This window comes from Canis lupus, chromosome 33 (genome assembly GCF_011100685.1).
Source record: "Canis lupus familiaris isolate Mischka breed German Shepherd chromosome 33, alternate assembly UU_Cfam_GSD_1.0, whole genome shotgun sequence".
Taxonomy (NCBI): domain Eukaryota; kingdom Metazoa; phylum Chordata; class Mammalia; order Carnivora; family Canidae; genus Canis; species Canis lupus.
Window position 1 is genome coordinate 19687512 of NC_049254.1, and position 13776 is coordinate 19701287.

Sequence of the window (13776 nt, forward strand, 5' to 3'; positions counted from 1 at the left end):
TGAGGCAAGAACTTTCTATAAAGCAGTGATTCTTGTTTGTTTTTACCATTTTACCATCCTAACTTGCTAATGCTTTGATAATTCAGCCCTTGAGGAAACTATAAGAAAATGTAGGTGTACTTATTAATTAAAACATATATCCATAAAGAGGAGTGGCTCTCTGACAACTACCTAGACAAACTGATCACTGTATGAAAAGTTAATTTCGGCATTAGGGTGAGGTCTGGAAGGTATGCGTTATCTATCTTTGCTATCTATGTTGTCAATTCTCAACTTTATCTACACAAGTCTTTAGCTTCATTTGGGCTGCTCCAAATTGGAATCCAGATGCAGCTATTAATGGATAAGTCAAAAAATAATATCATTTCACTGAAAAGAAAGAAAGAAGCACATAAAATAACAGAAGATAAACAAGGTCTTACCAGTTCCCTATCATGTATGGACTAATTAGAAAAGTTATGCTACAAAGGCCAGCAGTGGCACCTGTGTTCACCTTCTGGGACTATAACATGAGCTCCTTCTGTCTACTACACAAATTCTCTGAAAGCCTAACTGACCAGAGTACAGCTTGTTGAGGAGTATGCATACTTGAATTTATTTCACTCTGATAATCCACTTGAGATGTTTGGTTTCTCAAAAACAATCTCAGTTTTTTTGGCTTTACATTTACATGAAATCAAGTTTTTGCAAACATCTATGTTTGTAAACTGACTCTTCAGCTATGCTATGGAAGCTGAGTTCTGTAAGAAAACCAAGGAGTCCAAGGCAATCTAAGTTTGATGTTTAACCATTGCTAGGTTAATTCCTCCTCTAAAAATAAAGTCAAACTATATATGTTAGCTGGGAATTCAGCAATGCTGGGAAAACATTCTAAACACTTATTGGCAAAGCAAGAAAAGAAAAAATATATTGATATATTTGATTTTCAGTATACTGAAATCAAAAACTAAATACAGGTAACAGATCTGCTTCAACCTGCTGCTCTATGCATTTACAAAACCAAAATGTGGTATCTAAAAATCACTCCTCTATTCAGAATTACTTAACATTCCCTTTCTGTTTATACACATTTATGTCAATGATACAACAGCCCCAGGCATTCTGCTACCAATCTCCCTGTACATGTCCATTGACATCGTCTCTATCAAATTCAACCCAATAAAATTAAATGGAATTAAATAAAGCTGTCTGCTTGAACCTCAGTTTTTCTCATCTCTTATTGTATTGTACTTCTTATCATTTATTTATTTAGCTGAGGCAAAAAGCTTTCCAGACACAATTACATTTTCCTTCCTGGTCTCCTATTGCTTAGTTTTTTTTTTTTTTTTCCTGAGTGATGTAGTTCATGTCGATTGCCAAAAATAAATAAATAAATAAATAAATAAATAAATAATAAATAATCCTTATAATTCTATGAAAATAAAAATGGTATGATAATATAACCGCTATCTCACAGCAGAGAAGACATTTCCAACTGATGTTTACCATAAAATTTTCATCCCATTCCATTAGTTTTCATATAGCAATATCCTCAACTATTGCCTACTTTCAGAAGATTCCAAATTGTAGGAGACAAGTGGGTGGTTAAGTAACTCAAGGGGAAACTTGTTAAAGAAGGGTTTTTGCTCTGGCTTCAGGAGTTAAATTCAAAAACAAACTAAAGAGAATACTAAAGTGTTGAGGATGATATGTAGTCGGCTTCCAGCTTCTCCCCCCACTCCCAGCAAGAGGGTGCCCCACATTTCTCACCTTCATTCTCACATTCCCTTCAACCTGCGCATGGGTTTTATGTTTCCCTTTCAAGGGTGCCCTTAATATTAATTTTAATCTGATTTCATGTGTAAATAAACACTTTGGAGTGAGGGAGAAAATAAGACACACAATGATTTTCTCTGGATTCTCTTTCCATAAGTAACATCCAGATGACAAACGATCTCTCATTAATCTCTTGGAAAAAAAAGTCAGTAAGTTTCTTATGTCCTTCATACAGGATTGCTGTTTGTTATAAATTGTGCTGAAGGACCCCACACACAGCAAACTGAAGCATGTGGCATTTAATCCATCACACAGAAGGATCAAGGATTGAGTCAATACTTCTAGGGCTTCTACCCCCCAACTATGCATTTCCATGGTGCCCATTTCCATGGTGTTTAGACCTTCAAACAAACACATTTGTCTAAAAACAAATACATATGTAGGAAAACAGTTCTCCAGGGCTCTTGCCTTTCAGCTGCTTTTAGTTGACAGATGAGAAGTCAGATACAACATTCTGAAATTGTGATTCTTGGTCTTATATAGTGAGAGAGAAATATTTTGTCCCAGGTAGTGGATCTTTCATGGCTTTTGCTAAATAGGCAAGAGAGTCACAAAAAGAGGCCCTGAGATTTTTATCCCACAATGCACTCTTCCTTGGCTTCCTTTCACCTTCTTTCACCACCTTTCACCTTCCTTTCATTTTGAGGATATATGAAATTATTCTGAATGAAAAACACTATTTTTATTCTCTCTCTTTAAAAAAAGTTTTCTAAGAAGTTTGTTTCAAAACAATTCTATGTATAATATGTTAATATGCTTTCAATACCTTTCTAGATTTCATCAGTCTTACTTATCTTAGAAACATCTGGGGTAATTTGAGGGAAACTGGAGAAATCTCTCCTCTACAGTCTTCCTGTGCCTGAAATTCTATCACTTAAAATTTACAGATGAAGACAATATCCCTAGAAATCTTTTGATTCTTTATTACTTTGGGAAGGGTACTATTTCCCTAAGTACTCCGGAAGGGAATTTTGGTTCTTCACCGTGATGGCAAGCTCAGTGGGAATACAGATGTGAACTTCTCCTTAGAGAGGTAAAAGGTTATAGGGAAAGTCAAAGAATTGACAGAAAAGGTCAGGTTTGTTTAATGCCTGGCTTACAGTGCATTAATCCAACCAACCCAACTCCTACATATGTACTTTGTTCTCAGCTAGAAACTATGGGGAATAAAATGACTTCTTTATGTAACAGGTTAGGCCCCTATGTTTTTCAGCTAAAAACATCCTAGAAATGGCAAATTCAAGTTTCCTAATGCATGTGATTTACACTGATATCCTTGAAATACTGATTTAATTACTCTTATCCACTGTGGCCATCAGTTAACGAACATCTCTCCCTGAATATCTCCTTCTAAATATCATTCTTCAGTTAGGGTTAGCCAGTAATGTGACTTCAAGGAGTTCACACACGAAGAAAATAAGTGGGTTTTTCTCTTAAGAGAACATATGTTTCTCCCATCATCTGAGCTAAAAACCAAGGAAGCTGCAACAGCTGGGAAAAGAAGGAAAAGCAAATTTAATTTTTAAAGAAAATAGAAAATAAAAGCAATTTGTCCAATTCCAATGTGTGGTATCTATGCTGATTTTCTCAAGGAAAAGTGCTTATTGTCACCAAAATCCCCAGAGTAACCACAGCTGACACACTTCTCAGCATTAGAGCACTTGGCAACTGGCAATAAGGCCTGTTCCTTTCCCAGGCAGATGAAAAGCCAGGCACTCCCCAAACAAAACCAATGCAGCTTTTCTTGACTCTTCAGCTGCCTTCATGTCTTCTGAACATAGCTTTTTTCTGTGCAGTGGGAAGCTCATAGAGCAAATCTATTTTACTCAAAGCACCGAAATCAATACAATGAATATTTCTATTCTTCAGGCTATTTTGACTAAAGGACCTATCCTTAATGTACACTCAAATGTTGCCACTGCTGATATACACATAATTGTACAAAGCTCTGAGGAGTACTGTCAATAAACAGAAAAATAAGTCCTGCTAAAGAATGCCTAAACATGCAAAGGAATGCAAATATAAGCCCTCTACCATACACAAGATCTTTGTTTATACCAATTGCACATGGTCGATAGACGAGGACATGCAAAACACTTTTTAATAAACAAATTGTCATCTTGCATTAGCTTATACCAATAGAATTCTTCCAAGTATTTTTTTTTTTCATAACAAAATGTGTACAGATTGGTTTGGTTATTTTTCATTCTCATCAGAGAAAAAAAATCATGTGCCTTAAAGTGTTTCCTCTTATGTGAAAGCAGGAAGCCAATTTCGAAGGCTACCATTTTAATAACAAATGCCTTCATTTATACTTTTGTTAAGAAACAAGCCTATTCCCTTATCTAAGTTCTATGAAAGTCTTTCTACTTTTCTCACATTAAACTACATGTGTGAAGTTCCATCAGTGTTATTACCAATATTTATTCCTGATGGCCACAGCTTTTCTAATCTTTGTGTAGCCATATGTTTAATGTTACATAATCCAGTGGGAATCTCTTTTTAAAAACAATAGAATAAATGTGGATTTTTAAAACTGTGATCCTTTTTTAATGCCAAAAGTAAAAACAAAAGAAAGTTTCCAAAATGGACATTAGATAATATATACAATTCACCTTATAAAAAATGTTATTCATGTCAGGAAGTCTTCACACAGTCCTGCAAATTCCAGGCCTAGGGTGGCACCAAGTTCATAGACACATCAACTGAAGCACGTCCACATATATCAGTAGTCAATCTTACAGAGAATGATTTCATGACACAACACTTACCCTGGTTGAACCATATCTAACTCCTAAATAACAATGATGACTAACAGTGTTTTATTGGATGATGTTTACTTGCTAACATTTCTTGTAGGAGTCTTGATTAATTACCTTTTTAATCTTCGAAAGATTATTCCAAAACATGGTAGTGCCTGAGATGTAGAATTCTTTCCTCTGAACATAAGCACAAATTTGTTGTGGTTAATATGAAATTGCTTTGCAGATCTGACCCCTAACAAGGAAAAAATATGAATTAAGATCAGCATGTAGGTGAAATGTACTAGAAATTCAGGCCATCTCCAGAGAACTACCATCTAATATAAATCACATACTGGTTGGCCATCATCCTTCCACTCCTATACCTATATTTTCTGGGATTAAATGTTACATCAACAACAACTGATAAACACAATATAAATCACAGAAGTCTACCGATTCCTGAACACTGGGATAATTCTGATCCTCACTTCTTCACTGTGTTGTGTTGGTAATAGTAGTAGGAATGTAAGAACAAAATTGTGGCCCAAGTTTTATCTAATTTTGATCCCCCAAAAATAGCCAAGGCTAGAAACATGCAAAAAATCCCAAAACACAGAACAATTTATTTTGTTTAGCTTCTCAAAAAATAAAATAAAATAAAATAAAAAGAGAGAGAAGAATCCTTCCTCTGTGTCTTAGGCACATCGACTACAGACACCAATGTGCCTTAGTATCTCTCTCTACTCACGTTCACCTCCCAACCCAGACCTCTCTCCTATCCATCCTTCACAAGCAGCCCCCACTCCCATTCATTGTTCTTCTCATCTGTTTTTTTTCTCTTACTCGAATAAAATCCTGCCACTTTATAAGTTATCTGCCCCCTCCTCCAGCCAAGATCCCTTTCCCAGTTGTTTTCAATTCCCCTGGTTCTACATTACCAAAGTCCTGACGCTTCACCAGCATAAACAGAATTCTCAGACAGAAAGGAAGGATGGGACCTGAGAGGAGTCCTCTTCTGTGGTAGAAGAAAGACAAGGGTTACGAGCCCTTCCATGAAAATATGCAGGCCTCGAAGCTTTGCCAACCATGTGCCAGCGCCCTTTTATTATCTTCTCTGCACAACTCCTCTCTTGTCTCATATTTTGATTAGTTTATCAGTCATAGAAGTTAACTTTCAACATACAGGGTAGAGAAGTTAGGATACTCCCTGGTCCCTTTTTCTTAGGTCCATGGGTCTATGTCCATCCCCCAAATGTGAAAATCTATTAAACTCATCTTTCGGTATCTCTGCCTTCTTACAGTCTTCTGATAGCCACAACTTTACCTTTATTTTTAGAGGACCTTTTCACCTTCTTCTAGTCAGAACAGTATTATTCTTATTCATCTTCCTTTTCTTCCCAAATATCCCTCCTCTGGCTTAACCTAACTATGCTACTAGTACAAAATTCATCTTTCTCATTAAACAAGCCCAATCTCTGAGATCCAAAGCACCCAAAATAAGAGCTCTCTTTAATTATTATCAGTAGAAGTGACTTAAACTCATATACATTTAAGCGAGAGATAGAAAGTGTTGTGAAAGGATATATATGGGTCAGAAAGATGAAGTGAATTATTTAAGGTCATAAAGAAGTATGGAATCGAGCTTGGACTTGGCTCAGACCTTCTTTCTGTCACGATCTCTCATTGTTTTTCCCTGTATTCATTGGTTGTTAAATCTTACTACTTCTTATTTCACATACAAAAAGCTAATGTCTATATCTTTGCAACATAGTGTTCTCTTAACCACAAATATATACTCATGTTGGAAAGCTAAGATTAGTCACATAAAACACTAAACAACTCATAGGTCCTTCAGAATATGCTCCAACTTAACTTTCTAGTCTTCCTTTTTGCCACCTGATCCACTGCTTTCTTGCCACAAATCAACTGTACACATAAAGCTCTTATCTCTGCATAAAACTTATTTTTCTTTCCTCTTTCCACCAGGAAAAAAAAAAAAAGTTAAGTACTTTTTATAAAGAGCAAACTCAGATATCATTTGCTCTTGGAAGCCTTCCCCTTATCTGCTCCCTAAAGCTTTCAACATCTCCACTTCCATAATACTTCCCCCACTAGTAGATTATATGTATTACTGCTTTAAAATTCTTGGCCCTTATTAAATTGTGGGATTCTTCTTGGTAGAGCCATGATAAATATTGGAGATACAAGAATTAAAAATATTAACCTTGCCCTCAAAAAGTTTCCAGTATAGTCAAGATGTCAAAATCATAAACTATGGTCCAGCTCAGCCATAAACAGCATATTTCTATATAATTGACTTGAATTATAGTTGTACATATTTGTTGTTGTTGTTATAATCAAGGCTATATTACATGTGGTACATTACAAGTACCCCAAAATTGACTCACAAAAAGCAGAGAAATAGTCAACATACATAAGAAGGACAGCAAGGAGAAATAAACTATAAAGATGTAACGGGAGGAAAAAAAAACACTGAGTTAATTGAAGTACAGGCTTAATGTAAGAAAAAGCAGCTTGGGGAAAGGAAGTTGAATTAGTTCAAGATATTTTTGGTAGCAAGAGCCAGAAAGGCTACAGTTGCCAGAAATGAAAAAGGGACTGACTATGGAGCAAAGCTATGCTCCAGTGTGCCACTGGGCATTGAGTTCAGTGATTTATATAGTTTATTTCAACTAATACTCATAACCACCCTGTGAGGTAAGAACTGTGAGGAAACAGAGGCTCAAAGCAGTTATGACTTGCTCTGCTAGTCACTGAAAGAGCCAGGATTCAAACTCAAGAAGTCTGAATTCCAAAGTCAATTCTTCATATATTCAATTATGGCCTAAATCCAAGGAGGCTGTGTCCACAAAAATAGCCTAAAATTACTTTATTTTCTCAAAGATCAAAGTCTCAGAGAGATTGCATATGATCCCAAGGCTCTTCACATGGTAATAAAAAATAAATTCATTTTATAGTATAATCAGCTAATAGCATACTTGAGATGAAGATACCTTGGAAACCATCTAGTGCAACCACTTATTTTGCAAATATTGAAGATACTAATGCTATCTAATTGAATTATATAGATTACTAAGGAGAAAAGTTTTGAGAAGGAATAAAGTACAAATTCTTTGTTCCTAAAGCTGAAGATCATGAGAAAAATACCATCTTATCCTGTGTAGGTGAGCCCCATAATGCTAGACACTTTTTTTTTTTTTTTGAATAATTGTATCTCCATTATCCAGGACTGTAAATGGTGGCTGTTACTAGCACATGGTACACATTTTACAAAAGGAGGTGCCTAAATAATATCAGTTTCATGAAAGGATGAGTGGGTCTGTGTGGGAGAGTGTGTGTGATGTGGGTGCAAGAGTGTAATTAATCAGGAGTTTGAACATATTAGTTGGGTATTATTAAATTAAGTTTTGTCTGCCATTGGCTCACATCATTTTCTCCTTGAAATTTTCCAACATCTTCAATGCCTTACATAGCAAGATCTTTGCTTTCAGATGACTTCATCAGAAATCAAGAGTGTAGTATACCACCAATGAATGGAATTTGCACAGACCTTTGGGTAGAATCATCGGGAAAAATTTTTAAACTTATCAAGAAATAACTCAAAAAGATTTTGATAAAGTGGTAATATGAACATTTCCTCTTTATCTTAGTTTTTGGGGGGTGGGGAACACAGAAGCAATGTTTCATTTCTAAAACCATGTTCCCATGAAGCTGAGCAGAAGGACTGCTTATAACAGAATTTTCCAGCCAAATTCTCAAAGGGCCCCCAACAGGCTTTCTCAATTTGTGGGCGCTGTCCTCTCACAATCTATTCCTTTCCAGACTCTCCTTGGAAACCAAAGATTTATGTCATTCTCTTCATATTTTAAAAGGAAATTGGTCCTGGTTAAAACAAAAATGAAAACTGAAGGCCTGTCTTTATTCCAAATACCAGTGCTGTCTGGACAAATGCCTCATTAATATGCCCTATTTTGAAGACACCACCAATGACTTTGCCTCTGCAGGAGTCTTAGCATTATTTGGACAATTCCAGAAATCAAGCTCACTACGGGCATTTGTAAAGATGAGTTGTACTTAGGCAGAAGCCTGAAAAGGAAAAGTAAATAAACCCCGGGTTGTAAACGGGGAAGCAGACCCTCCTTTTGATAAATGACTTATAAATCTCCTGCTCAAATTCCCGAGTCAAGGAAAAGTCACATGGCCTGAATGCATTTCTTTTAAAAAATGAATATTCACTTAGTAATCCTGAAATGCTTTCTGCTCTTTGAATACATTCAAACAAGTAGGTATCGTAGCATTTCACTGATAGCTTATCAAACCACAGAATAGAACAGGAGGAGTGAATAAAAAGGGCTTTCCTAGGGGACCTCCATGGTCATTGTTCTATAAAAACATATGAACATATTGCTATAAACTCATCTTCACAGGAAGTCACCCAGCTAATAAGCACAGACCTGCAAGTTAATATTAAAATTCACTTTGATTTCAGCAGCAACAAAGCTGATCCAACTAGGAGCTATTACATAAAACTCTTATTGTCATATTCGTCATCACCACTCTCAGTAGAGACCACTGCCAGCACCACGAAGCCCTCAGTTCACCTCAGGAAATATGCTACACAGACGGCCATCCCAATAACAGTGCGGTGCTGAGATGGCCCTGTTTATTTTATCAGAGTGGCACTCCTTTAATTTTTCAATTCTCTTTATTGATGTCCTCTTTCATGTATAGGTCTATTAGATTCTACTTCCTCTACTGTCCTCCCAGGAATTGGTGCTTGCCAACTACAATAAGTTGTTTTGACAACTTGTCTAGCTATACAATACTCTGTTTCTTTCCCTCTGCAGTCTTTTTGGCTTCAAATGAGTGCCTTCAAAATATAGCAGAGACTATCCAACCAAACTATGCAACAGGGGGAAAAACAGCTTTCTATGCGCAAGCACCGTCCTGCCAAAACCACAATCTTCCGTGTGCTCAAAGTTCTCTTTCCTTTCCTCCTTATTTTTATGGATAAATCCCCCCTTGCTATCTTGTCTACTCCTATCTTAATAAGGAATGACTGCCGTGACTACCCCCATCAACCAACGCCATTCACCGCCAGCACCTCTGCTCTCCTCGTGTGCTTCAAGAAGAACTGATTAGCACTTTGCATAATTAACCTGATTAGCACTGTGCATAATCAAACTGATTAGCACTTTGCATAATTAAAAAGAAATAATAATAATAACAATAATAAGCACTAAGTAATATCAAAAGCTGTTAGTCCCACAGCCCTTTGGTTACCTCCAAGATGAGTTCAGTGCAGCATTATTTTGCACCTTCACATTGAAATCTTTAACTCAAAAGTCAAGAAAATAAATTAAAATGCTTTCAATCCATTGACCTATTATGATTTTCATATCCATATCGGTTATCAAAATAATCATTCTTGTCCATGTGTGCCTTCCTTAGTTTCAGTCTTGCATTATTTTTATCCATATCAAAATGGACAAGATGTAGATATAAAACCAAATCAATAAAAAAAAATTTGGAATTAAGTTAGAATCAAGACATATGCTTCTTATGTAGCTATAGAATTCTCCTATGTACTGTTCCTGGGTGATAATGAGGTATATGAAAAGAACTGGACAGCCTTTCAGGAACACCTGGCTCTGACATTTACTGTGTGATCTCACTTAAGTCACTTAACTTCTTAGAACTTCAGTTCCCTCACCTGTGAAATGGAAATAAATAAGGTCAATTCTGAAGCCTCAAGGGTTGTTGTGATGATAGAATAAAACAGTAATTTAGGAAGTAAACAGTAATTTAGGAAGGTACTTTGTAAACAATAAGGTTCTGGATTATGAGAGACCCCTTTCTACTTCTCCAAACCTCTTCTCCCCTAAATTTTATTTCCTACCATGGACAACCTTAAACATTGGGAATGATAATAAAATTCTATACTTTCAGTGCCTTGGAATTAAAACTTATAAAATTCTTTTGCATACTTTATCTTATTTCCTATTCAATAGCTGAATGTGATTAAAATTTTGACTTGGAGTTATAATTTAACTTTAGTCATTATTGTATCCATCACAGCCCTCATTTGTGTTTCCACAGAGGTTAAAATCAAGCTGTTGCTGGAAATTCATAAGAGAATAGAAGAAAATCTAGTATGTTTCTATTACCTGGGGACTGAAACTAGGAGAATTCTGAAACTCTGCTTTTCTCCACCCACCATCGCCAGCCATCTGCTCCTGACGACCTTCAAGGTTTTGCTCAATCCCACTTTCCTCCAGGAACCTACTTCAGACACTCTTCAATCCAACCTTCTCTCTTTTTTTCTGGTGCTCCCATACAATTTTATCTGTAACTCTACTGTGTACAGTATGCTATGTTTTAAGTTGGCGTGTGTCTGATTCCTCTGGAAGACTAGGAGCTCCTGGAGAGAAGCCACCATGTCTTTTCACCTGCCACAATGAGTGATGCATATGGTGAGCACATAACACACTCGTTATGGTGGACTTGAGGAAACTGGACACTAAAGTATGTTTTTTACTGTGTACTTACTATGTAACTGCTATATGCAAGTCTGAATGATTGCTTCACTAACTGTTTGCTGGGGACAGTGAAGGTATTTGACGTACACATAACCACTTTACTGACCATTAAAATGTTTAAAGTCTGTCAAGTTACTTTTTATTTATTTATTTACTCAATTATTCACTTAATCATTAAAAAATAGATGTGAGTGCCTAGTAAGTGCTAGGCATTGTGCTAAACATTCAATACAGCATTGAGCAAGCTCATAAAGGAACTGTTGGTTCCTCTAAAGAAGTTTGTAGTCTACATGTATCTTAAAGAGCCTATGTTAGCCTTTAAAAGGCTGGGGTCGAGTAGAATGGAAGGGGAACCTTTGAAGTAGCCAAGATCATCAGTTGCAAGCTACCCACCATGGAGCCATAAGCCTCTCAATCTAAAGGAAAGGAACCCACATAAGCCGTCAGTGTTCCTGAGCCAATCATCCATTTTACAATTCATTTAATTCAAGAAAGAAAATGCTGCTGTGGAGATTATTCAAGTCCAAATGTTCCTGGTGAAGGTGCTTCCAGTAATTCTGGGAAAGAAGCCAATCCCCTAGTTTTATATGTAAATATTTAAAAAACACACACATATATGTAAGCACAAAGGAAAGGTCAGGAAGACGTAAGTCTTTTAAAAATCTATTTTAATAATTTTTTTCTATAACTGTCCACAAAAGTTTGGGCTTTTTTGTAGCCTTACATTTTCTTTTACACAATACACCTGCTTTTTTTTTTCCTAAACTAAATATTTCTTCCATCTAATGACTCTCTTTATTAGACAGCATCTAATTTGCATACATTTACATACAATTTAACTGCTAGCTTGTGAGAACAAAGAAATGGCTCTGTATTGTACTGAAGGACAATACTCAGTAAAGGAAGGTATAAAAACCAACCAGCTCAGTGACTGTGTAAGCTCTTTGTTTCAGATATACCAGGCTTTTTTTTTTTTTTTCAACATACCAGTTAAAAGGGGCAAAAATTATTTCATCAAACAATGAAAGATACAGCACTACTTTGTTTAACTGCCCATTTCCTCCCCAGCTTGCTTACTACAATTCAGGGGTCTAACTTTCCTGAATCTACAATTTCCTTTATTAGATTTGATGGATTCAATCCCTTCACATATTTTTGTTTCGAGTCTTATTCCTAAAACAACCTGGGATTCTGCTGTGATAAAGCTCTGTTTCAATGCTAATTTGTGCTGCCACCTGTCTTGTTCCAGGAATGGACGGGGTAGATATGACATCCTGTTCTCCAGTGAAAAATGCATACCCATACCTTAGTAAGAAGAGATTTTACTGGGACTTCTGGTCTTTATGTTATGAACCAACTCTTCAAAAGAAATGGTTTCCAGCACCCACTGGGGAGTAGATGGGAAAAGAGGACCTGAACACAGCAGGTATACGCCAAAGGAGAAATAAAGAGTTGAGTCAACTGTCTCTCCATTTTGCAACACCACCCCCCTGTAAAACTCCAAACCCAGAAGACTACTGAGACATTTAAAAAAGAGAAGAAAAGAAGAAAACAAACAAACCGTAAACCTGGGGTCCTTGATCTTCATTTGAAAATGAATTCCTATACTCTGTGACACAGGGTAAGTCACTATGACTCTTCTCTGTGCCTCTCATCTTTGACGCTTGGAGAGGGAGATTATAGAAAGCAATCTTGAAGAGTTTGTTCAGTGTTTTGTAAATATTAACTATTGAAAACACATGAAATAAGTAATAAAGCTGCGGTCACAACCAATGAAAATAAACACGAGAAGGATTCGAGTTTCTGAAATGCCATGTGTAAAATTCCACAAAAAAATAAAGTATGGTATATAAAAATGCTTCAAAATTATAACAAACGATACAGATACAAGGCAAGATACTAGGACAAATTAAAAAAAAAACATAAAGCCACATATGAATTGCCCCAGAGGCTCAATGGAAATATAATCCATAAATGGGTGCTGGAAGTGGTCATGGAAGATGCATTTTCTTAGAAATATGTTTAATATCATTAGGTGTCCTATTTTCTGCATCTGATAATGCAGATTTACAATTTTAATGACCAAAAGAGGTGTGAACTTGTCAGTGATAAGTGAAGAAATTCTACTACTCTGTGGGGCTGCAGAATGCCCACATGGTTTGGAACCTTCAGCAGCCAAACAGATTGCACAATCTCTACCAGGGATCTTGAAGCATGTCTGATTTTCCACCTGGTGAGAAGAAGCCTGAGTTAGAGACTTGTATTAATGCTGGAGTGCTGGCATAGACCAAGTCTGCCAACTTCCTAACCCATAAGCAATTCTGAATAATGATCCAATAGCACCTAAAAGAAATGATCAGACACTGTCCTTTTAACCTGTCCTTTTAAAATTAGACATTATCCCCTAGGTACCGACTAGCTTCTAGTCCCTATAATGAGAAGAAAGGAAGGTATTGATGATCCTCTGAAAACCATGGCTTAGCTCTAAAACCATCCTGAAATTCCAGGGAAACTGACCTTGACACCCCACACCCCTTGCTCTAGAACAGACAGAGGCAATTACCTCCTGAGGGGTTGTAAGTTTAACATGGAAGTTCTGTTTCTAAGGCTCACTAGATCTCTCTTGTTGATATAAATTTGAGGTTGTGCTTATTTCC

General features: G+C 36.5%; 1 protein-coding gene across 27 annotated transcripts in view; it reads right to left on the reverse strand.

Moving 5' to 3' along the window:
* The window catches only part of ZBTB20 (zinc finger and BTB domain containing 20), a 750813-nt gene that overhangs the window by 513008 nt on the left and 224029 nt on the right, over positions 1-13776 (reverse strand). For 3 of the 27 annotated variants that reach the window (XM_038582882.1, XM_038582875.1, XM_038582872.1), the window contains 2 exons: positions 5498-5574; positions 4692-4812 (listed from right to left, as the gene is read on the reverse strand). The exons of the other annotated variants lie outside the window; for them this stretch is intronic. The gene's annotated coding sequence lies outside the window, so the exon portion shown is untranslated. The remainder of the gene's footprint in view (positions 1-4691; positions 4813-5497; positions 5575-13776) is intronic. 27 annotated transcript variants of the gene reach the window in all.